The 24,459-nt window shown below is 38.9% G+C and overlaps 1 long non-coding RNA gene across 1 annotated transcript; it reads left to right on the top strand.

The window, feature by feature from the left end:
• Positions 1-10,716: 10,716 nt before the first annotated feature.
• On the top strand, positions 10,717-14,347 carry LOC139186810 (uncharacterized). Its single transcript, XR_011570417.1, has 2 exons — positions 10,717-11,003; positions 11,756-14,347. It is a non-coding gene; the product is annotated as an uncharacterized lncRNA (long non-coding RNA).
• Positions 14,348-24,459: the final 10,112 nt, after the last annotated feature.

The following is a 24,459-nucleotide window of genomic DNA, read 5'->3' as shown; positions in this document are numbered from 1 at the left end:
CTTTTTTTTGGCCATGCCAGGAACCACATGGAATCTTACTTTCCCAACCAGGGAGCAAATCTATGACCCCTGCAGTGGAATCACAGAGTCCTAACCACTGGACTGCCAGGGAATTCCTAATTATAAACATTCTTGATTAAAATTTTTTGTTTAAACTTCTATATATTTAACAATATTCTCCTAAATATTTTAACAGTATATCTTATTTTAAAAACTTTTTTATTTATGTGCTTTTCTAGAAAGCTACTTATTGCTGTTACTATTTTACTAAAGATTTCTTAAACAACGATTTATTGTGCCCCCTGCGTGCTAAGTAAGGTGCTAGATCCTCGTAATACAGTGGTAAAGAAGGGAGCCATGGTGCCTTCAGGGAGTTTACAGCCCAGTGGGGGAGACAAAAACCAATCAAGTAAACATAGAAGCAAACAAAATGCAAATTGTATTGTTTCCAAAGATAAAAGAATAAAGATAAATACAAGGGTCACACAGAGAAAACTACTTTAGGTAGATGGGTTAGGGGTAGCCTGTCTATAGAGATAGCATTAAATTAAGAACAAAGTAATCAGTGGTATTGTGTCCAGTAAAAACTGGGAAAAGACCCTCCCAAGGGGAGGACAGCAATCTGCCTAAAGAAGCTGAGGTGAAAAGAGGCCAGGTACCCTGGGCCAAACCAGAGAGGGCCGTGCACTGGAAAGATGAGTGAGCCGGGCCTGATGGAACTTGGGTCTGGGCTGGACCGGTTAGGAATCAGATCATTGTAGGGCTTTTCAGGCTGATGGTTTTAAGGAAGAGAGGGATAGAATTTGGTATTTTGGCAAACATTCTTGAGTAGAGTTGTGCACAGGAGCTTTGACCTAGCCCAGACAGGGTGAAGCCAGCAGATATGGAAAGTGACTGAAGCCAAGCTGTGCTTCGAAGACAGGTGGACGAGCCTTAGCAATGGATCGGCTGCGGCTGTATGCAGTTGTGAGAGACAAGAACAGGACTTAAGTTTCCATTTTAAGTAACTGATGGAGGTGCCATTTATAGAATGAGAAAGACGAAAGGAGGAAGATGATTGCAGGAAAGGTTGAGAGGTCCATTTTTGGATATACTGTTCTCACACTCCTGATTCAAGGCCATTCCAGCTCCACACAGAGGCGGCCCTGCACAGGGTCCATGCTCCCATTGTGGTGATTGGAAAACGTGTTGCCAGGTAGTTGAACGCGGAATAAATCTGTAGTACAGTATTAATGGCTGGTGGCCAGTAAAATGTTAGGAGACATTTACTGTGTTAGGATTCTTTCTCTTTTGAGTGGCAGAAACCCAATTTAAACTCACGTAATCGATAAAGGGAATTTATTGCCTCATGTATCTGAAAAGTTCAGAGTGCCCCGGGCACAGCTAGTGTGGTTCTCACCAGATTCTCTTTGTCTCCCTGTTTCTCCTCTGTCTCTCTGTTTCTCCCTCTGTCTCTATCTATCTTGGTCTCTTCCTCTCTTCCTTTTGTGTTGCTTTATTCTCAGGCTCTCTCTTTCTGAAGGAAAAGATGACCTCTAACTTCAGGTTCACACAGTCCTCATAGTTCACAATCTCAAAGGAAGTGGAAGAACCTCTGCCCTGGGAGGGCTCCCATGTCATGTGCTCCTGATTTCTAACTACCTCAGGAATGGAGTTACCTGGACCACGTGATCACTCCTGGGCAGGGCAGAGTTGCCTCCATTACAATCACAACAAAAAGGTTCTGCCCAGAAGAAGAAATTCTGGGCAGGCTAAAAACTGGTCAAAAAACAATGATTGTTTCAGAATTGTTATTTGCTGGTCTTCTCTTCAGTCGTGTCCAACTCTGTGCGACCCCATAGATGGCAGCCCACCAGGCTCCCCTGTCCCTGGGATTCTCCAGGCAAGAACACTGGAGTGGGTTGCCATTTCCTTCTCCAATGCATGAAAGTGAAAAGTGAAAGTGAAGTCACTCAGTCGTGTCCAGAATTTGCACTGCCAGACCAGTTGCCTATCAAAACTGTGTATCTGTGAGTGCTCAATTGTGTCCAACACTTTGCGACTCCATGGACTATAGCCCGCCAGACTCCTCTGTCCATGGAGTTCTCCAGGCAAGAACACTGGAGTGAGAGGGTTGCCATTTCCTACTCCAGGGGATCTTCCTGACCCAGGGATGAAACCCACATCTCTTGTGTTTCCTGAATTGGCAGGCAGATTCTTTACCACTAGTGCCACCGGGAAAGATAGATCATGACAAATCCTCAATGTCTGTACATACAAAAATGCTTACATTCCTGTTTATAAGAGTAGAAGACATACATCCACTCTATCCAGAGATGATACCAAGTAGTCAAGCTATAAATTAAAAAAGGTGGTAGAAAAGGAACTCTAAACAAAATAATAGTCTCAGGATGTAGGGAGTGGGTTGAAAGTATAGATGAAATAAAAAGGTAGAAGGTTGATCATTGTTGAAGCTGGTTGGGTAATAAGTACATGAGGGTTTATTATACTCTCCCACTATGTCTGCATATGCTTGAATTTTTCCTTCATAAGAGGTAAATATTTTTAAATGGTGGAGACTGGCAGTGAGTGATGGCACAATGCATCATTTTTAAAATGACAACTGAAAATTATTGTTTTATGTTTCAAGATGTCATTCTTCTCAGACTCCTGAAATAGCATTATACTGTGTGCTTGGTATGGAAATCAGATGAGAATCTGTATTAAATCCATCCATCATACTTCATAATTAACCAATTACCTGAGACAAAGGATAAGGTTAAAAAATGCAAATAATATTATAATATTCTCAGCAAATTTCTCTAAAAGACAATAATATATGTTAGTTGTCATAATGGAAATGCCACACATTAGGCCTGTCTGCTTCTTGGCTATAATTTTGACCTAAGGATTCCAGGATTACAGTATATTAGAAAGGAGACAAAAGTTCACGTGGAATGCATTACACTATTGTGTTTAATACATAGAGAACACCAGATATTTCCTTTAAAAAAAAAAAAGGATAGATTATACTTTGGAGTTCCACCCATAAGGTAAAAGAGAGAAAAACATAACCCAGTCTAGTAATTACTCGTCCCTAGAAATTCCTGTGTGGTTCTAGAGATGAACTTCCCAATGCTCTTTATTTCACTTAAGCTTTTTATCCCACTCCAACATATGAATGAACAATAGCTAGGTACAACAAAAAAAATTTTATAAATTTAATGGCTCTTGACCCTGGTTTATAGATTTGGGTAAATAAAATGTTTTTCTAAGGTGTCAACCAAGAATAATCTAAGCTTCTATCTGGCTTTACCTATCAACTTTATACCTGACATGTCTACATTTCTCTCTCTCTTTTTAAACTATATCCAGTGGTCAAACATGGGTACCCTGAGATGAGTTTATCATTTTTGTTATTTGAAAAAGATTTAGGACATAAGAGGTTTAATATTATACTTCAGTTTTATTAAGCTTAGAAGTAGCCTCTTTCAATTTTTCGCTTTGAATGCCATCTCACTAACTAGGCTATAGTACACAAATATGGGAGAAGGCAATGGCACCCCACTGCAGTACTCCTGCCTGGAAAATCCCATGGGTATGTGTGTGTTGTGTATGGTACCTTTTGACACACAGTGGTGTCAAAAAAGAGAATTAGGCCACACCCATACAGTAAAATGGTGCTCAGCGTGTTATAGACATTTTGCCTCTTTTATCTGAACCATGTTTCCCCTCAGTGAATCCTTCTGTTGATATCTGTGACTTGCCTTACCTGTCCCACTGCTTGCATGAATGCAAGGAGAGAAGAAAATCAGGAAATGTCCTCTGAGAGCAGCGTCTTGGCCAGATGGCATGCTCATCTTTAGTTCTGCCATATTAATTGCAAGCAGCACCTGAGGTGAAGAGGATCTGGGTCTTTTGTCATTTGCTGTCTGTTTCCATGGTCCTTTGTTTTTGCTTGGTAATTGATATGATTGGTATACCCAGAGGAACTTTTGAGCACTGGGCACAGATTTTCACATCCAAAAATAAACAAATAAAGAGGTTCCAGCCAATTTCACTGAGTGGGGATGCTCAGTACAGTCAAGTGGGATGTAGCCACACAACAAGCATGTGTTAAGTTGAAAAATGTGCTCCTGCATTGATGTATTTGCTTCTCTGCTACATTTGGCAGCAAATACAAACCCTTCCCAACTTAGCAATTTCAGTTCCTTCCATTAAACTATCCACGTTCATCTCTTTTGTTTTTCTGACCATCTGTGCACAGAGACTTCTATCATAAAATTCATAAACATTTTTGCTAAACTAATCAATTTGCCATAAATCAAAGAAGGAAATCCTTTCCAAAATCCCCCAAATATTGTAGAAAAAGGGTAAAATGCTTATTTTCTCTCTCTTTGGAGTTAGATTAACAGATGAAACAAGATCACACATTTTCGGTTCATTATTGTTTCTGACCAATATTATAGACATATATAGTTTCTCCTTGAGTTCTTTAAAACATATTGAAGAAATTATGGCTCATTTTATTGCTTAAAGGGTTTGAAGTTTGTAATTGCACCAACTAACCTGTAGTCTAAGTCCCTAAAGCAAAATATTACACTCTATAGACATTCAAAGATAATTTGAATGAACAGATTAATAAATGAACATTGCATATTTCATTGAATTATAGCTATTTTTTAAAAAATGCCCAACACAGGCCCAATATATATTAGGCATCCAATGGATTTGAGGTAAAATTAATATGCATATAAAAATAGCTAGATAAAGTAGATATAAATCAATGACTTTATTCATGAGTATATTGATTCAACAACTATTTGTTGAGAATTCACTCTTTCCCAAGAACAGTAGTAAAACTGAATAAAATAGAGATGTAGTCCCTGATCTTGCAGAATATTTATGCTCTGGGGACCTTAACCCAAGATTTGCATTTAGGATAGTGTGATTGGGGAAAGCACTTTGAGAAAGCCATGTTGTATGAGACAGTATGTTGTTGTTTGTTGTTGAGTTGCTCAGTTGTGTCCAACTCTGCAACACCATGGACTGTAGCCCACCAGACTCCTCTGTCCATGGAATTTCCCAGGCAAATTACTTGAGTGGGTTCCTATTTCCTTCTCCATGTAAGAGTATAACAAAGAGAAATTCTGACACTAGAGAAGCCATATTTAATCTGAATCCTAATGGATAAGCAAAATAGATATTTGGGAATAAGGTGTCACTGATGCACTATTCTTGACAAAATGTTTAACCCAAATCTAATCTTGAGGAACAAATCAGTTAGAGCTGGATTGTGTGAAGTTCTTCAAGCTAGAATGTTGATGGGGAAATTGTGAGCAATTGATGACTAGATAAAATTTCGCATTATAAGCACTTGTATTAGCTATCTGTTGCTGTGTAAAAAAGTACCCAAACCTAGAAGCTTAAAACAATAGTAAATATTTATTATCCTGTACAATTGGGCTTCACAGGTGGCTCGGTGGTACAGAACCTGCCTGCCAATGCAGGAGACATAAGAGACGAGGGTTTGACCTCTGGGTTGGGAAGGTCCCCTGGAGGAGGACATGGCACCACTCCAGTGTTCTTGCCTGGAAAATCCAATGGACCAAGGAGCCTGGCAGACTACAGTCCATTGCATCACAGAGTCAGACACGACTGAAGCGACTTAGTGCACATCCCATACAGTTACAAGAGTTAGGAATTCACGACCAGCCTAGATGTATGGTTCAGGCTTTAGTTTCTTTTTCTATGAGTTCATTTGTTTGTTTTTGAAGTATAATTGACCTTTAAGACTATGTTAGTTCTTATGACACAGCATAGTGATTTGTTATTTCTATATATTTCCAAATAATCACCATGATAAATCTATTTACAATCTATCACCATGTATTTACATAATTATTGACTATATTCCCTACACTGTACATTATGTCCTCATGACCCATTTATTTTATAACTTGAAGCTTGTACCTCTTAATCTCCCTCACCTAATTCTGTCTGACCCCCAACAACTTTTCCCTTCTTCTGGCAACCACCTGTTTGTTCTCTATCACTTTGTTTGTCTTTATTCATTTGTTTTGTTTTGTTAAGAATCCACATGTAAGTGAAGTCATACAGGATTTTTATTTCTTTGTATGACATTTCACTCACCATAATACCCTCTAAGTCCATTATAATTACATCAAAAAGAACAAAATATCTAGGAATAAATCTAACTAAAGAGGTAAAAGGCCTGTACTCAGAAAACTATAAGACTCTGATGAAAGAAGCTGAAGATAACATGAACAGAAAGATATACCATGCTCATGGATTGGAAGAATTAATATTGTTGAAATGTCATACCTTCCAAAGGAATCTACACATTCAACACAGTCTCTTTCAAAATATTGATGGTATATTTTACAGAACTAGAACTAACAATTGCAAAATATGTATGAAAACACAAAAGACTCCAAATAGCCAGACAATCTTGAAAAAGAAGAACGAAGCTGGAAGTATCATGCTCCCTGATTTCAAACTATAACACATATCCATGGTAATCAAAACAGTGTGCCCTGGTACAAAAACAGATACATAAATCAATGCAACAGGATAAAGAGCCCAGAAATGAAGCTGCACTTACGTGGGCAATTAATCTACAACAAAGAAAGCAACAATATACAGTGGAGAAGAGACAGCCCTTCAATAGTGCTGGGAAAACAAGACTACTTTCTCACACATATACAAAAATAAATTCAAAATGGCTTACGGACTTAAATGTAAGACCTGAAACCATAAAAATTCTAGAAGAAAATTCTAGAAATTTAGAAAATTCTAGAAAATTAGAAGAAAATTAACTCTTTGGCATTAGGCTTGGAAATGCTTTTTTCAATATCAGGCAAGGGAAACAAAAGCAATAATAAACAGACGGGACTATATCAAACTAAAAAGCTTTTGCATAAGGAGGGAAACTATTAACAAAATGAAAAGGGGCCTACCAGATGGGAGAAGATGTTTGCAAATGATACATTCAATAAGGGTTAATATATGAAACATGCAAAGTGCTCATGGGGAACACATGTATACCTGTGGCGGATTCATTTCGATATTTGGCAAAACTAATACAATATTGTAAAGTTTAAAAATAAAATAAAATAAAACAAAAAACAAAAAAAACCCCAAGCAACTTGATTAAAAAATAGAAGATCTGAATAGACATTTTCCTAAAGAAGACACACAGATGGTCAATAGATGCATAAAAAGATCTCAAAATCACAAATCATGAGGTAAAAGCAAATCAAAACCACAATGAGATATCATCTCACGACATGTCAAAATGATTATTATCAAAAAGAAAATAACAAGTATTGGTGAGGGTGAGGAGAAACGGGAACACTTGTGCACTGTTGGTAGGAATAAATAGGTGTAGACACTATGGAAAACAGCATGGAGAGTCCTCAAAAAATTAAAAATAGAACTGCCATCTGATCCAGAAATTCCACTCTTGAAATGTCTTTAGAAACCTGAAAACACTAATTTGAAAAGATATACACACCCCTATGTCCACTGAAGCATTATTTATAATAGCCAAGAGATGGAAGCCTCACAAGTATCCATTGATAGATGAAGAGATAAGAAAATGTGATACACACACACACACAAATATTGCTCAGCTGTAAAAAATTAAATCTTGTCATTCTGCAACTTGGTCTATTTAAAGATTGTTGGACTTCAAGAACTCCAGGGAAAGTAAGCCAATACCAACTCCACTGACAGGTTTTTCACATCAATAATACACTGTCGGGCTTCCTTGGTGGCTCAGATGGTAAAAAATCTGCCTGCAGTGCAGGAGACTCGGGTTCAATCCCTGGGTTGGGAAGATCCTCTGAAGAAGGAAATGGCAACCCACTCCAGTATTCTTGCCTGGAGAATTCCATGGACAGAGGAGCCTGGCTGGCTACAATCCATGGGTTCACAAAGAGTCAGACATGACTGAGTGACTAAGACACACACAGAAGACTGCAAACTTAAAACAGTCAAGATTCAACTATCTTTAGAGAACATGTGTTTTTTTTTAGCACTAGGCACAAACACAAAATTATATTTCTCCTATGTCACAGACTTTAATATTGAAATAATCATGTTAATGTGTAAAAAATACTTTTGAAATTATCAATTCTTATGTAGTTCTATGACCATCATCATAGAAAGGACACCTTAACATTTAGGCCTCTGTTAATTAGTTAGCTTCACCATGTTTAAAATGACTCATTGTAAAGGGTAGTGAAGCCAGTCATTTGTCACATGTATATTATAGGGGAATAAAATTTGTCCCCCCCAAATGTATCTCTTTGGCATACAAATTATTTCAAGCTGAAAACAATTAAGGGCCAAAAGGCTTGGGAATAACTTTTGACCTTTTCATAACTGCTTTCGAATTGTGGTGCTGGAGAAGACTCTTGATAATCCCTTGGACAACAAGGAGATCCATCCTAAAGGAAATCAATTCTGAATAGTCACTGGAAGGACTGATGCTGATGTCGAAGCTCTAATATTTTGGCTACCTGATGCAAAGAGCTGACTCATTAGAAAAGACCCTGATGCTGAGAAAGAGTGAAAGCAGGAGGAGAAGGGGGAAAGAGAGGATGAAATGGTTAGATAGCATCATCAACTCCATGGACATGAATTTGAGCAAGCTCTGGGAGATAGTAGAGGATAGAAGAGCCTGGCATGCTACAGTCCGTGGAGTCACAAAGAGTCGGACGTGACTTAGTGACTGGAAAACAAAACAATATTTGCCTAAAGGAATTTAGATAGAAGGCCTATTCCTTAAATATTACTAGAAGTATTGCTGGAGATGTCTGCAAAGAAGATGGGCTAAGTGTGGTAGGGGAAACTGACAGGCCCTGAAGATCAGAGTCCTCTCTGTGTCCCCTTGTCTCTGAAGGGCCAGCAGATATGTGTTTATCAGACCTTTGCTTTTCCATCTCCATGTGAATGGCCTTGCTCCCCTTTGTAGTCCCAATCCCCTACCCCCAACATTCCCTTTGTCTTTAGTCAAACACCGTATTCAAGACAAAGGCTTTGGCCATTTTTGTGACCATTTTGCTCAGCTTTCCTGAGTCTTTCCCACGTCTTGTTGTTGTTCAATTCCTAAGTTGTGTCCAACTCTGCCACCCCATGAACTGCAGCACACCAGACTCCTCTGTCCTTTACTATCTCCCAGAGTTTGCTCAAACTTATGTCCCATGTCTACATGTTATGAAATTTTTGTTTGAGTTCCTCTTGTTCATGTCAATTCAACTCTCAGACCAGTCAGAAGAACCTAGAAGATTAAAGGAAAATTCCTTCCTCCCTGACCAAATCATGTACCTTAGTAAGTTTGAGGGGGGGGAAATGCCACATAGAATTAGATGTTCAAGATTTCCCTAATTATTACAGGGAGATACATTTCTCCTTGAGAAAGTCATCAGTTACTTTCCAACATTCTTTTTAAAATAATCCAAAGATCTCTTCTTCTTAGAGTCCCACATTGCTAAAAGCACTAGTTTCAACATCTCTCAGATTTTTCTAAGGTTCTTTGGAGGAAACCAGCAAGCATCCTTTGACATGAGTTGTTAAGATTTTCACCAGTCACAATATGCTATTATGACATTCAAAATTCAAAATATTTCCCAAAGGCAAAGAAAACTGGAGTGACAGGAGAAAATTAAGTCCAGTTAAAATACATATCATACATCATTAGAACAAGGGTACATTTTCCTCCTAAAACAATGAGCAATATTGTAACAATTCAGTAACTTTGGTCTCTTGAAAACCACTAATCAAACAGTAGCATTGCCCCAGTTCACTGCTTAAACACTGTGGTGCTCGAAGAAATTAATAATTGAATTCTCTTGGGATAGAAGAGCATTTCGAATAAAAGAATTGAGTTATAAGAATGGGAAATAAAAAATGATACTGATGAACCTATTTGCAGGGCAAGGATAGAGATGCAGACATAGAGAACAGATTTGTGGACACAGCGAGGGGGAAGGAGCAAGTGGGAAGAATTGAGAGAGTAGCTTTGAAACATACATTACCATATGTAAAATAGATAGCTAGTGGGAAGTTGCTGTATAACACAAGGAGCTCCCTGGTGCTCTGTGATGACCTAGAGGGGTGGGATGGGGTGAGGGGAGGGTTGGAGTGAGGTTCAAGAAGGAGGGGGCATATGTATACTTATGGCTGATTCACATCCTTGTTTGGCAGAAACCAATAACAACATCGTAAAACAATTATCCTCCAATTAATTTTCTTAATGTAAAATAAAAACAGAGATAGTTTTGGTGCCAACAATTTCCCCTGCACCTTGATGATTTTGTCTGTCTGCAAAACTGTTAAAATAACTAGAACCCAGTTTTCTAGACATCTGTCAGATAATGAATCTGAGAATGATTGAAATCTTGTAAGATGGCTGACCAATGAGTGTTTTTCAGAGGAATTTGTGCCATCCTACATTTGCCTGCTGTGGGGTTTTTCCTGCAACCCAAAGACCAGAGGGTGATTAGTAGCAAGCTTAAAGGAGTGTGTCTGCTTTCCTGGTATTTCCAGCAGTGGAAGCGCTGGGTGATTTTAGGGTTTTGGAAATTTTCTTCTCCTTTTGAAATGCTTCTGTTTAACATCACATAGTTATGAAGACAATCCCCCACTTCTAAGAATAGTTTCAATATCAAAGCTTTGATAACATCCAAAGCGGAAAAGCCCATCCCTGGGCTATGCTAAAGCTAAATGAAAGACCAGATCTAAACTTTGCTCACAGCATCACAAATGCCTTCATGATAAAGCGCTGTGATGTCACAATGGTGTGTGATACCACCATACATATGAGACCAGAAAAGTGATTGGACTAAAAGGGAGAGACTTTGATTTATATAAAAACACTCTGGTGGTTATCACCAAGGATGGCAAATGAAATACAGAAAAAAGCAAGCGTGTGTTTTCTGTGAAACGTAAAGCTCTTTTGAATTTATGGTAGTGCTCTTTGAAAACTGCAAGAAATGGTAAGGGGGGATCTTTTTAAAATTTGTTATTGAAATATAGTGGGTTTACAATATTGTGTTAGTTTCAGATGTACAGCAAAATGATTCAGGTATATGTGTATATGTATTTTCATATTGTTTTCTGTTCTGGGTTATTACTAGATATTGAGTATAGTTCCCTGTGCTATAAGCTAACCTTTGTTTTTAATCTATTTTATGTGCAGTAGTTTGTATCCGTTAACCCCGTACTCCTAATTTGTCCCTTATTTACCTTCTTTTCCCCTTTGTTAACCATAGAATGGGGCTTCCCCGGTGGCTCAATGGTAAAGATGCAGGTTCAATCCCTGGGTTGGGAAGATCTCCTGGAGAAGGAAATGGCAACACACTCCAGTATTCTTGCCTGGGAAATCCCATGGACAGAGAAGCCTGGTGGGCTACAGTCCACGGAGTCATGAATTGGACACAACTTAGCAACTAAACCACTACCAACAACCATAGAATGTAATTCAACCCTGAAAAAAAAATGCTACTTGTAGTAATATGGATGGACCTAGAGAATATCATACTAAGTGAAGTAAGTCAGACAGAAAAAGACAAATATTGTATGATATCACCTGTATGTGGTATTTAAAAATAATACAAAAGAGAAACGGACTCACAGACATAGAAATCAAACCTACAGTTAAATGGGGATCTTAAAAAAGTTAAATTGTAGCCAGTTTGAAATGACAATGCTATATATTTTATAAAATTATTTCCTTTCTTATTTGTAGACTGCAACTCTATACAGAAAAGAAAAAGGCAAATGCACCTCACAGAGAACTGGGACACTGTGAATCATCTACTTTTGAATTCTTAAAATTGGAAATTAGAAACTTATGAAGGATTTGTAGCTATGCTTGGGAAATAGTGAATTTAAATCTATCTGTCCGTCTATGTGCTGTGCTTGGTCGTTCAGTCATGTCTGACTCTTTGAGGCCCCGTGAACTGTAGCCCACTAGGTTCCTCTGCCCATGGAATTTCCCAGGCAAGAATACTGGAGACGGAGGATCTTCCCGACTCAGGAATCTAACCTGCATCTTTTGCATCTCCTGCACTGGCAGGCAGATTCTTTACCACCAGTGCCACCTGGGAGGCATATTTTCTATGGCACTGTCCCATTAATTTATTTATTTGTATAGTCAGTCAGTCATTCTGGAATATTTTGAGCCTCTACTGTACGCCAGGTTCTATTGCTGTTCATGGATAATGCAAAAGTGGGCATGTTGGACATGATTTATGTATGCACAAAGTTTACATTCTGGTGAAGGAGCAAACAGCCCACTCTTAAAAAAACACACAGAGAAAACTGTGTATTAATAAGCGGTCTGAAGAAATTAATAGTTTGAGAAAGAAACTAAGAGAGGGTGACCTATTTTTGACAGAGGGGTCAGGGATAGCATAAGAGTCATATCAGATGAAACTGGAAGTGGAGGAACCATTCCAGAGATGATGGGGAACCATTCCAGAGAGTAGAGAGGGCCAGTGGTGATAAGGAGCAACAAGGTATGGACACCTCTGTGGTGCTTGCTGATTGGGTGATGTGAGGTCAACAGAGATTTATTGGTTTGCTTTAAGGGAGATATTAGAGTCTACAAGTGTGCTGATGAAAAATGACCTGATGGAAATTGACTGGTGAGGCAAGAGTGTGTGCTTTACCGAGGGAGCAGAGCCCTTCGGATAGTGAGGATGTGTGGCTGAGTGGCTGTCAGGGAATAGGACTTGATGGGAGGAGAACATCCACCGAGGAGGATGCAGAATGTGAGTTGTGAAGCTCTGGTGGAAGGAAGGGGAGGGGCTCTGTGTCTGATGGTTTCTCTTTGCTCAGTGAAATATGAGAGAAGATGCAGCTGTGAGAGAGAGTTGTGGGGTTGTGTGAAAGAAACGAGAGAGATGTGAAGTCACATGGAGCCTCCCAGACAAACACTGACACTTTTGATGTGGTTACATCCCATCATTATAGGACGTTTAGCAAATTCCCTGGTGGCTCAGGTGGTAAAGAATCTACTTGCAGTTCAGGAGACCCAGGTTTGATATCTGTGTCAAAAAGATCCCCTACATGGCAACCCATTCCAGTATTCTTGTCTGGAGAATCCCATGGACAGAGGAGCCTAGTGGGCTACAGTCCATGGGATCGCACAGAGGTGGACACAACTGAGCAACTAACACTTTCACACTAGCGAAATCCTTGACCTGTACCAGGTAGATACCAGCAAAACTTCCATTGAGTCATGGAAACAGAAGGTATCTCTAGACATTGACATATATACCCAGGAGGAAAAAACTGCCTGTTTGAGAATCACTGCCCTAAAGCTACCACCAAAAAAAGAAAGTATAACTAATAAGCTATGGAGAAGATGAAATGGTGTAAGAAATACTGGATTAGTTCAAAAGAAGGTTGGAAACAAAGGGAAAAAGGAACAAAGAATAGATGAAACAAATAGAAAACAACTGTGAAGAGGATGGATTTAAATCCAATTATAGTCATCATTATGCTAAATTTAGGTGGTCTAAACATCCTGATTAAAAGACAAAGATTATCAAATTGAATCTAAATGTAAGACTCAATTATATGTGCCTACAAGAAAATCCAATTTAAATAGACAGATGTAGATGTTAAAAGAGAAAAGACAGAAACTGTACATAGCATGGAAAAACTAATTATGAGAAAGCTGGAATAAATATGTTAATATGAGACAAACTGGACTTCAGAACACAGGATATAGCCAATATGCAGAGATACATTACAGTATATCAACTCATCAAGAAGACATAACAATCTTAATGTGTTTGTCCTTAGAGCTTCAAAAGGTATGAGCAGAAACTGATAGTTAAAAAGAAACAGTCAAATCAACAATTAACCTGGTGACTTCACAACTGATCTTTCAGCAAATGATGGAAAGAGAGGTTTAAAAAAATCAGCAAATATATGGAAAATCAAAACATCACTATCAATCAACTATACTTAATTGTCATTTGGAATAGTTGACTATTCTGCTACTCTCAACAGAAGACATGACATGATTACACTACCGGGTATAAAATAGAAAGCTAGTGGGAAGCTCTGTATAGCACAGGGAGCTCAGCTCAGTGCTCTCTGTTGCCCTAAAAGGGTGGGAATGAAGGTGGGGTGGGAGGGAGGTCCAAGAGTGAGGGGATATATGTGCACATATAGCGGATTCACTTGTTGTACAGCAAAAACTAGCACAACACTGTAAAGCAATTATATTCCAATTTTTAAAAATTGGCCTCTGAATTGAGATGTATGTAAGTGCAAAATATGTACAGAATTTTGAAGATAGAGTAAAAAAGAAGGGATGTAAAATATTGCACTAATTTTTAATATTGATTAATGTCAAGATGATAATGTTTGGATATATTTTGTTTAAATAAAATTTCCTATAACAATTTAAAAAATAAAATTAAAAAATAAAATGTGTATGGAACATTTACCAAATTTCTGGATCATGAAACAAATTTCAACAAATTAAAATGATTGAAATCACAAAAAATATGCTTTATGACCATAATAAGATTAAATTAGAACAGAAAGATACCTGGAAAAATTCCAAAATGTTTAAAAGTAAACACATTTCTAATAACCCAAGCATCAAAGAAGAAACCAGAAGGTACTTAGAAGTTAGTTTGAACTGAAAGAAAATGAAATAGATCATATAAAATTTGTGAGATGCTACTAAAGCAGTGCCTAGAGGGAAATTTATGGCGTCAAATGTTTATATCCTTTCTTTCCAGAGTGGGCTTCCCAGGTCCCCTAGTGGTAAAGAACCCACCTGCCAATCAGAGACCTAAGAGACACAAGTCAGTCCCTGGGCCGGGAAGACCCCCTGGAGGAGGAAATGGCAACCCACTCCAGTATTCTTGCCTGGAAAATCTCATGGACAGAGGCACCTAGTGAGGTACAGTCCATAGCGTCACAAAGACTGAAGCAACTTGGCATATCTCACAGCACACATGTTTATATTAGAAAATAAAAATAAAAAATAACTTTTTATTTTATTGGAAAATAAAAAAGTTCTTAAATGAAGGAAAAAATATTCACCTTAAAAACTAGAAAAAGAAGACGAAATTAAGCACAAAGCAAGAAGGAAGAAAATTAGCAGTGTTAGAGCAAAAATCAACAAAATGAAAAAGCAATAAACTAGTAAGTACAGAGGATGGAATGGTTGGATGGCATCATCAACTTGATGGACTTGAGTTTGAGCAAGCTCCAAGAGTCAGTGATGGACACGGAAGCTTGGCCTGCTATAGTCCACGGGATCTCAAAGAGTAAGGCATGGGCACCTGAAATGAACTGAATAAAGAAAAAGCAATGAATTCAAAAGTTGGTTATTTTTAAAAGCACAACTCATTTGATAAAGATCTAGTCTGTCTGATTAAGAAAAAGAGGGAGAAAAACAAATCACTGAATTAGGAACAAAAGGGGACCATCACTACAGATTTTATATACATCAAAGTCTAGCAAACAAATATTACAAGCAACTTTATGCCTATAAATTTGATAACTTGTTATGCAATGTGCAAAATCCTGGAAGGACACAAATTTCCAAAGCTCACCCAAGAAGTAACAGATAACCTGAATAGCATTATATCTACTGAAATAATTGAATTTGTAGTTAAAAATCTTCCCATAAAGAAAACTGCAGGCCCAGATGGCTTCACTGGTGAATTCTACCAAATGCTTAAGGAAGAAATAATACATATGCTACACAAACTCTTCCAGAAAATAGAACACAGATTAAAAAAAAAAAAAAAAAAAAGGCCTTAACAAAATGCTAACAGACTGAATCCTGCTAGCTATAAAAAGGATAGTGCTTCATGAACAATTGGGGTTTATCCAAGGATTGTGAAGTTGTTTCAACATCCCCAGATCCATATAATTCACCATTTTAACTGACTATAAAAGCAAAACCATGTGCTCAGCTCAATAGATACAGAAAAATAATTTGACAAGATGCAACATGCATTCATCATCAAAGTTCTCACTAAACCAGGAACAGTAGGAAACTTCTGGAAGCTAATAAAATTTATCCATGAAAAGTGACAGCTAACATCAGACTTAATGGTGGAAGTCTGAATGCTTCTCCTCTCAGATAAGGAACATGGCAAGGGTACCCATTCTCATCACTTCTATTCATATTTTTTGGAAGTCTTAGTCAGTGAAGTAAAACAAAAGAAAATAAATACAAGGATGTGCTCAGTTGCATCCAACTGTTTGCCAGGCTTTTCTGTCCATGGAATTTTCCAGGCAAGAATGCTTTTTATTCCAGGGAATCTTCCTGACCCAGGGATTGAACTTATGTCTCTTGCATCTCCTGAATTGGCAGGCAGATACTTTACCACTAGCACCACCTGGGAAGAGGTAAAAATAAAAGGATACACACTGGAAATAAAGAAACATATGTCTTCATTTGCACATGATACGATCATCTATATAAATAATCCAAAGCATCTACAAAAGTGCCTCTGGAATTAATAAATGAGTTTAACAAATTCACAGGACAGAAGATAAATATGAAAATCAATTGTTTGCCTATATAGTAGCAACAAGCAATTAAAAATTAAAGTTTAAAAATCTACACCATTTATAGTAGCATTAAGCCAGGAAGTATGTATAGAGAAACTTACCAATATATGTGTAAGACATAAAATATTAATAAAACAAATCTACCTAAGTAAAATCAAAGAAGTTCTAAATAATGGAGAAATATGCCATTTCACATGCCAGAAAACTAAAATTTCCTTAAATGTCAATTCTCCCCTAATTGATCTATAGGTTTACATATGCCATCACAATCCCAATCAAAATACCAGCATATTCATTTCTAAAAATTGATAAACTTTCTATAAGATTTATTTACATGGAAAATCAAAAGACCTAAAGTAGCCAAATTTGGGTAAAAGATAAAGTTAAGGACCTTCCCATGACCTGATTTTGAAATTTACATTAAGCTACAGTAATTAAGACAGACTGGAAAGATATATAAATCCATGAACCTGAATAGAGTTCAGAAATTAACTTACACATATACAGATGATGAACTTTCAACAAAGATATGGAGGTAATTCAATACGGGGAAGATAGTCTAACTAAAGAAGTGATTAATGATTTAAATGATTTGACTTGTGTCTCGCATCTCCTGCATTGGATAACTTGATATTCATATGCAGAATAATAAATTTTAACCCATGTTTCATGCCTTTAAAAAATACAACTCAAAATTTATCACTGTCATGGATGTATTCCACAAAGCCATGAGCCTTCTGTAAAAGAACATAGAAGAAAATCTCATGACCTAGAGTTACAAAGAAGTAAACTACAAAAAGTACAAACTATCCATGGCTTAGTGGTGAAGAATATGCCTACAATGCCAGCCAATGGAGGAGACACATGTTCAGACCCTGGGTTGGGAGGGTCCCCTGGAAAAAGAAATGGCAACCCAATCCAATATTCTTGCCTGGGAAATCCCATGGACAGTGGAGTCTGACGGTAATGACAACCCTATATGGAAGACAGCAAGAGACACAGATGTAAAGAACAGACTTTGGGACTCTGCGGGAGAAGGTGAGGGTGGGATGATTTGTGAGAATAACATTGAAACATATATATAACCATATGTAAGACAGATGACCAGTGCAAGTTCGATGCAGGGCATCGAAGTTGAAGCAGGGAACTCAAAGCCGGTGCTCTGGGACAACCCAGAGGAATGGGGTGGGGAGGGAGGTGGGAGGGAGGTTCAGGATCGGGGAACGCATGTGCACCCATGGCTGATTCCTGTCGATGTATGGCAAAAACCACCATAATGTTGTAAAGTAATTAGCCTCCAATTAAAATAAATAAATTAATTTTAAAAATTACTGCTCTTTGAAAGACATTCTGAGGAGAGAGTAGGATTAGTTACAGACTAGGATAAGATAGATATGTTTAATAAAGGACTTGTACATTTATATATTAGAATAATACTAGCCATAAAAAGAATGAACTGCACATAACGCAACAACACCTCAAAAGCATTCTGCCAAGTGAAAAAAGTCAGAACAAAATAATCCACTCTGTATGGTTCCATTTATATAACATTTTGTAAAAGAAAAAACTAAAAGGGGGAAAAATCAGATCAGTGCTTGCTGGGGCTGAGATTGGGGAAAGTACTGATTTGCAGAAAAACAAGAGGGAACTTTTGGGGGTGGTAGAAATAAATGACAAAGTATTCCAAAGTGGTGATGGACACATGACAATACACTTTTGTCTAAACTCATCAATCATTTAAAGGGTGAAATTTACTGTACATAATTTATCCAGCAATAAACCTGACCATCTCATCTCAGAGACAGACAAAGAAATAAAAGAAATACGAGGTTTCTGTACTGTTTACCACTCGAAGTGTAAGAAAAAAAGAAAAGAAAAGAAATTTTGCTGTAACAATTTCAACAGGAAAAATAAAAAAAGGAAGCAGTAGCAGAAGTTAATTTCCTACCGAGGGTTTTCAACATGTCAGACACTGTGTTAAGCATTTTCCAAGCACGGTTTTCAATTAATTCCCACAACAATATATAATAATAAATGAGGGAATATTATAGAACAGGAATGGTAATAGTATTTATGGGTTAAACATGAAGATTACATTTAGCGGTATTTGTAAAGCACTTAGGAACTTCCTGGCATATAATCAGTGGTATGTAACTCTTGACAAACCTATATACAGGTCAGGAAGCAACAGTTAGAACTGAATATGGAACAACAGACTGGTTCCAAATAGGAAAAAGAGTACATCAAGGCTGTATATTGTCACCCTGCTTATTTAACTTCTATGCAGAGTACATCATGAGAAACGCTGGACTGGAAGAGGCACAAGCTGGAATCAAGATTGCCAGGAGAAATATCAATAACCTCAGATATGCAGATGACACCACCCTTATGGCAGGAAGTGAAGAGGAACTGAAAAGCCTCTTGATGAGAGTGAAAGAAGGAAGTGAAAAAGTTGACTTAAAGTTCAACATTCAGAAAACGAAGATCATGGCATCTGGTCCCATCACTTCACGGGAAATAGATGGGGAAACAGTGTCAAACTTTATTTTTTGGGGCTCCAAAATCACTGCAGATGGTGATTGCAGCCATGAAATTAAAAGATGCTTACTCCTTGAAAGGAAAGTTATGACCAACCTAGACAGCATATTCAAAAGCAGAGACATTACTTTGTCAACAAAGGTTCGTCTAGTCAAGGCTATGGTTTTTTCAGTGGTCATGTATGGATGTTAGAGTTGGACTGTGAAGAAAGCTGAACGCTGAAGAATTAATGCTTTTGAACTGTGGTGTTGGAGAAGACTCTTGAGAGTCCCTTGGACTGCAAGGAGATCCAACCAGTCCATTCTAAAGGAAATCAGTCTTGGATGTTCTTTGGAAGGAATGATGCTAAAGCTGAAACTCCAGTACTTTGGCCACCTCATGCGAAGAGTTGACTCATTGAAAAAGACTCTGATGCTGGGAGGGATTGGGTGGCAGGAGAAGAAGGGGACGACAGAGGATGAGATGGCTGGATGGCATCACTGACTCGATAGACATGAGTTTGAGTGAACTCCGGGAGTTGGTGATGGACAGGGAGGCCTGGCGTGCTGCGATTCATGGGGTCGCAAGGAGTCGGACACGACTGAGCGACTGAACTGAACTGTGTGTTAAATAACTTAACATAATTGTATTATTGAGAACTCTGTGTGGGTGAGAATATTGTGACTTTGCCAGGTTGAGGGTCCTGCAGAAGCTTGATGGTGATGGTTTAATCAGTGAGTTGTGTTTGACTCTTTTTGACCCCTTGAACTGTAGCTCGCCAGGTTCCTCTGTCCATGGGATTTCCCAGGCAAGAAGACTGGAGTGGGTTGCCATTTCCTTCTCCAGGGGATCTTCCCAACCCAGGGATCAAACCCAGGTTTCCTGCTTGGCAGCCACCTGGGAAACACTGTTGAGCATGTCACTTAACTGCATACATTTCCCTGTTGGCTTGTAATTATCAATAAGATACAACTTCAAATTCAAATACAAAATATCCAGGGGCTTTCACTTTTAGCCTCATTTCCTGCTGTGTTACAATCTCTTCTCTCTTCTATGATCCATGCTCTCTCCTGCCTTTCTAAGCTCATGTTCTACCTATTGGAAAAACAGACCTTCTGCACAGACATTGTTGTTCAGTTGCTCAGTCATGTCCAACTCTTTCCAACCCCATGGACTGCAGCTCGCCAGGCTTCCCTGTCCTTCACTATCTCTCAGAGTTTCTCAAACTCATGTGCATTGAGTCGGTGATGCCATACAACTGTTTCATCCTCTGTCATCCCCTTCTCCTCCTGCCTTCGATCTTTCCCAGAATCGGGGTCTTTTCTAATGAACTGGCTGTTTGCATCAGGTGGCCAAAATATTGGAGCACAGACATTGCTCTGCTTGAAATACATCTCTAATTTTGCTTCTTTGTGTTAGGAATGCTTTCAGCTGTAAAGTAACAGAGAACTTGACCCTTGATTACAGTGGTTTAAACAAATCAGGGTATATTTTTCTGCAAGACTTTAGTCTTCCATGGCAGGGCATTCCAGGCTGCTCTGGTGGTGATTTAACTAGAGGATTGGGGACAAAGGCTCCTTCCATCTCCCTGCTCCCTCCTCTGAGGCTGTTGGCTTTTGCCTCTGCTGTGTCTCCTTCCAAGCATTGTATCTGTGTACCATGCAGACAGAGGAAGGGAAAAGCAAACAGTTGCCTTCTAATTATAAGGTGCTGTCTGCTTAACTCAGGAAGGGTTGCTTTTCCACACGTCTAGAAGACTCTTGAGAGTCCCTTGGACTGCAAGGAGATCCAGCCAGTCCATTCTGAAGGAGATCAGCCCTGGAATTTCTTTAGAAGGACTGATGCTAAAGCTGAAATTCCAGTACTTTGGCCACCTCATGTGAAGAGTTGACTTATTGGAAAAGACTCTGATGCTGGGAAGGATTGGGGGCAGGAGGAAAAGGGGATGACAGAGGATGAGATGACTGGATGGCATCACTGACTTGATGGACGTGAGTCTGAGTGAACTCCAGGAGTTGGTGATGGACAGAGAGGCCTGGTATGCTGTGATTCATGGGGTCGCAAAGAGTCAGACACGACTGAGTGACTGAACTGAACTGAATGTGACAGATTGAACCCTCTGATGGCTAAAAGGACAGATAGTACTAGGACTGGTTTAAATCAATCCTGATATATCCCACAGGGACTAGGGGAGAGGTGATCTGTTCACCTCATTGATCAGGGATCCTTGTGAGGTTTTTGAAAATGTAAGTTTCTGTTTTTAGGGAAGAAGGGTTGTCTTAAATATGAATCTGCTGTACCCACAGAACTCATTCATCCTTCATGGCCCACTTGAGATGACAACTTTTCCATGAAGTTGTCCTCATCTCGCCTCCAATGAAGTGGGTCATTTTGCTATCTATACTCCTGGAGCACTTGATGTTTAGCAGCAATATTTATCATAATGTCATGATGATATCTGTCTTCTGACTTATTTTTCTTTCCTGGACTTCATTCCCTTCAATTCTGTCTAAATCAGGTTTGCATCCTCAAGATCTAGACTCCTGGCTAGCTCAGAAAGTGACCTTTTACCTGTGTTGAATAACAAGTTGGACTCATGATCCTAGGAATCAGGAAGACACGATCATTCTCAATTATGTATAATAATAACTCACATACATGTAGCACTTCCTGTGTGCCAGACGCTCTCCAAAGGACTTTACATCCTGGAACAATCCCATAAGGTAGGAGGGACTTCAATTATCCTCAAGCTATGAATGAGAAACCTGGCACACAAAGACTTCAGGTGACTTGTTCATGGTCATACACTTAATAAGCCATGGAGCTAGTCCAGCTCCAGAGTTGATGAACCATGACGGCGTGATCTACAGAAATCTGTTTAACTTCCCAGAGCTTTTGCTTTATTCACAGTATATTTCTCACTGTGGGGAAGCAGGATAAAATCCATCAGGATCATCTAGACTGCATAGAAATCTTTATCTGCAGAAATATGGACTATCATAAAACCACAGACTTTTATAGTCATATAATCTAACTTTCTAACCCATGCAATCAATCACCCAACCAACTAACCAATACAGATTTATTGAGTGCTTACCAGATACCAGGCACTGAGAGTACAGTAATGAGCAAAATAAGCCTAGTGGAATAAATGAGTATTAAAGAAAATTATTTGATAAATATATAACTGAAAATGATAAAAATAGTATGAAGGAAGCATTCATAATGCATTGAGTATAATGGTAGTTACTTATTTATTTATAATCTTTTTGGCAATGTGGCATGTTCCCCAACCAGGGATCAAACCCACATCCCCTGCATTGGTAGCATAGCTTCTTAACCACTGGATGACCAGGGAAGTCCTCAGTTCAGTTCAGTCGCTCAGTCGTGTCCAACTCTTTGCGACCCCATGAATTGCAGCATGCAAGGCCTCCCTGTCCATCACCAATTCCCGGAGTTCACTCAAACTCACGTCCATCGAGTCAGTGATGGCATCCAGCATTCTCATCCTCTGTCGTCCCCTTCTCCTCCTGCCACCCAATCCCTCCCAGCATCAGAGTCTTTTCCAATGAGTCAACTCTTCACATGGGGTGGCCAAAGTACTGGAGTTTCAGCTTTAGCATCAGTCCTTCCAAAGAACACCCAAGACTGATCTCCTTTAGAATGGACTGATTGGATCTCCTTGCAGTCCAAGGGACTTTCAAGTCTTCTCCAACACCACAGTTCAAAAGCATCAATTCTTCGGCATTCAGCTTTCTTCACAGTCCAACTCTCACATCCATACATGACCACTGGGAAAACCATAGCCTTGACTAGACGGACCTTTGTTGACAAAGTAATGTCTCTGCTTTTGAATATGCTGTCTAGGTTGGTCATAACTTTCCTTCCAAGGAGTAAGCGTCTTTTAATTTCATGGCTGCAGTCACCATCTGCAGTGATTTTGGAGCCCAAAAAAATAAAGTCTGACACTGTTTCCACTGTTTCCCCATCTATTTCCCATGAAGTGATGGGACCAGATGCCATGATCTTCATTTTTTGAATGTTGAGCTTTAAGCCAACTTTTTCACTCTCCTCTTTCACTTTCATCAAGAGGCTTTTGAGTTCCTCTTCACTTCCTGCCATAAAGGTGGTGTCATCTGCATATCTGAGGTTATTGATATTTCTCCCAGCAATCTTGATTCCAGCTTGTGCTTCTTCCAGCCCAGCCTTAGGAGTTACTAATTTAGATGGATTTGTATTTTGAGCCACTCAGCCAATCATGAGGAAATACATATAACAGTAAGTGATTGAAAGCAAGTCTTGAACAATTATTTACGGATTATCTCAAATGACATTGCTACTTGAAAAATCAAAAAAAAAAAAGGTAAAATGATTGAGGGATGATAAAATTTACTTATGAAGCTGTTTGCCTTGAGGCCTTGAAATGGCATTGTTGTTTTTCAGTTGCTAAGTTGTGTCCAACTCTTTGTGACACCATGGACTGAAGCACACCAGGCAGCCTTCCCTGTCCTTCACCATCTCACAGAGTTGGCTCAGACTCATGTCCATTGAGTCAGTAACACCATCCAGCCATCTCATCCTCTGTCATCCCCTTCTCCTCCTGTCTTCAGTCTTTCCCTACATCAGGGTCTGATGTTCAGCATCAGGTTCTGATGTTGCGATAGCATAAATCTTCCTTTTTAAGATAGCCTGTGCACCTGCCCTAGTGATCTTTTCCCCTCTCTACACCCAGCTTGTGGTTGACATTTCTCAGCAGTCTTGATGGTTATGGGACCATGACTGGAAGCATTCAAGATCTGGAGGAATTTCAATTCATCATTAGTCTACTTTAATGAAGTTTCTCCTAACATTTAGCTGCTTTATCCCCTGGTACTACTCTTGCTCTCTGAACTATATGAGACCAGCACTAATTAATGGCTCAAGGCCTCAATGAGAAGTTTAAGGATGGTACCCAGTGATGTAGGTGTGGATGGCAGAGCCCCTGCCTAGAGGACTCACATGATGGCCAGACTTGGGTGAATTTCCAGTCTAAGAAATAAACTCTTGGTCTTGCAGAACCAGACTATTTTTTGGAGTTCTAGAGTTCATCGGACTTGGGAATCCTGATTTAAATTTACTAAATAAGCACCCAAGAATCTGAAGTGTCTAACTAGAAATATAACTTATTAGCAGGTAATAAGAAATCTACTTGTCTAAATATAGCAGTCAGCTGGGTGAGGGTCATTTCTCCCTCTGGGAAGAATCTGGTAAGCCAAATTTTAACATGATAATGGGGAGTATAATGACAAAGCAAGAGGAGTGAGCTGATACTTTCCAATAAATACAATTGATACTGTCCTTTAAATATATCTTGAATCCATCTACTTTTCATCTTTC

This window comes from Bos indicus, chromosome 14 (genome assembly GCF_029378745.1).
Source record: "Bos indicus isolate NIAB-ARS_2022 breed Sahiwal x Tharparkar chromosome 14, NIAB-ARS_B.indTharparkar_mat_pri_1.0, whole genome shotgun sequence".
Taxonomy (NCBI): Eukaryota; Metazoa; Chordata; class Mammalia; order Artiodactyla; family Bovidae; genus Bos; species Bos indicus.
This window is presented reverse-complemented; position numbering and strand designations above follow the sequence as displayed.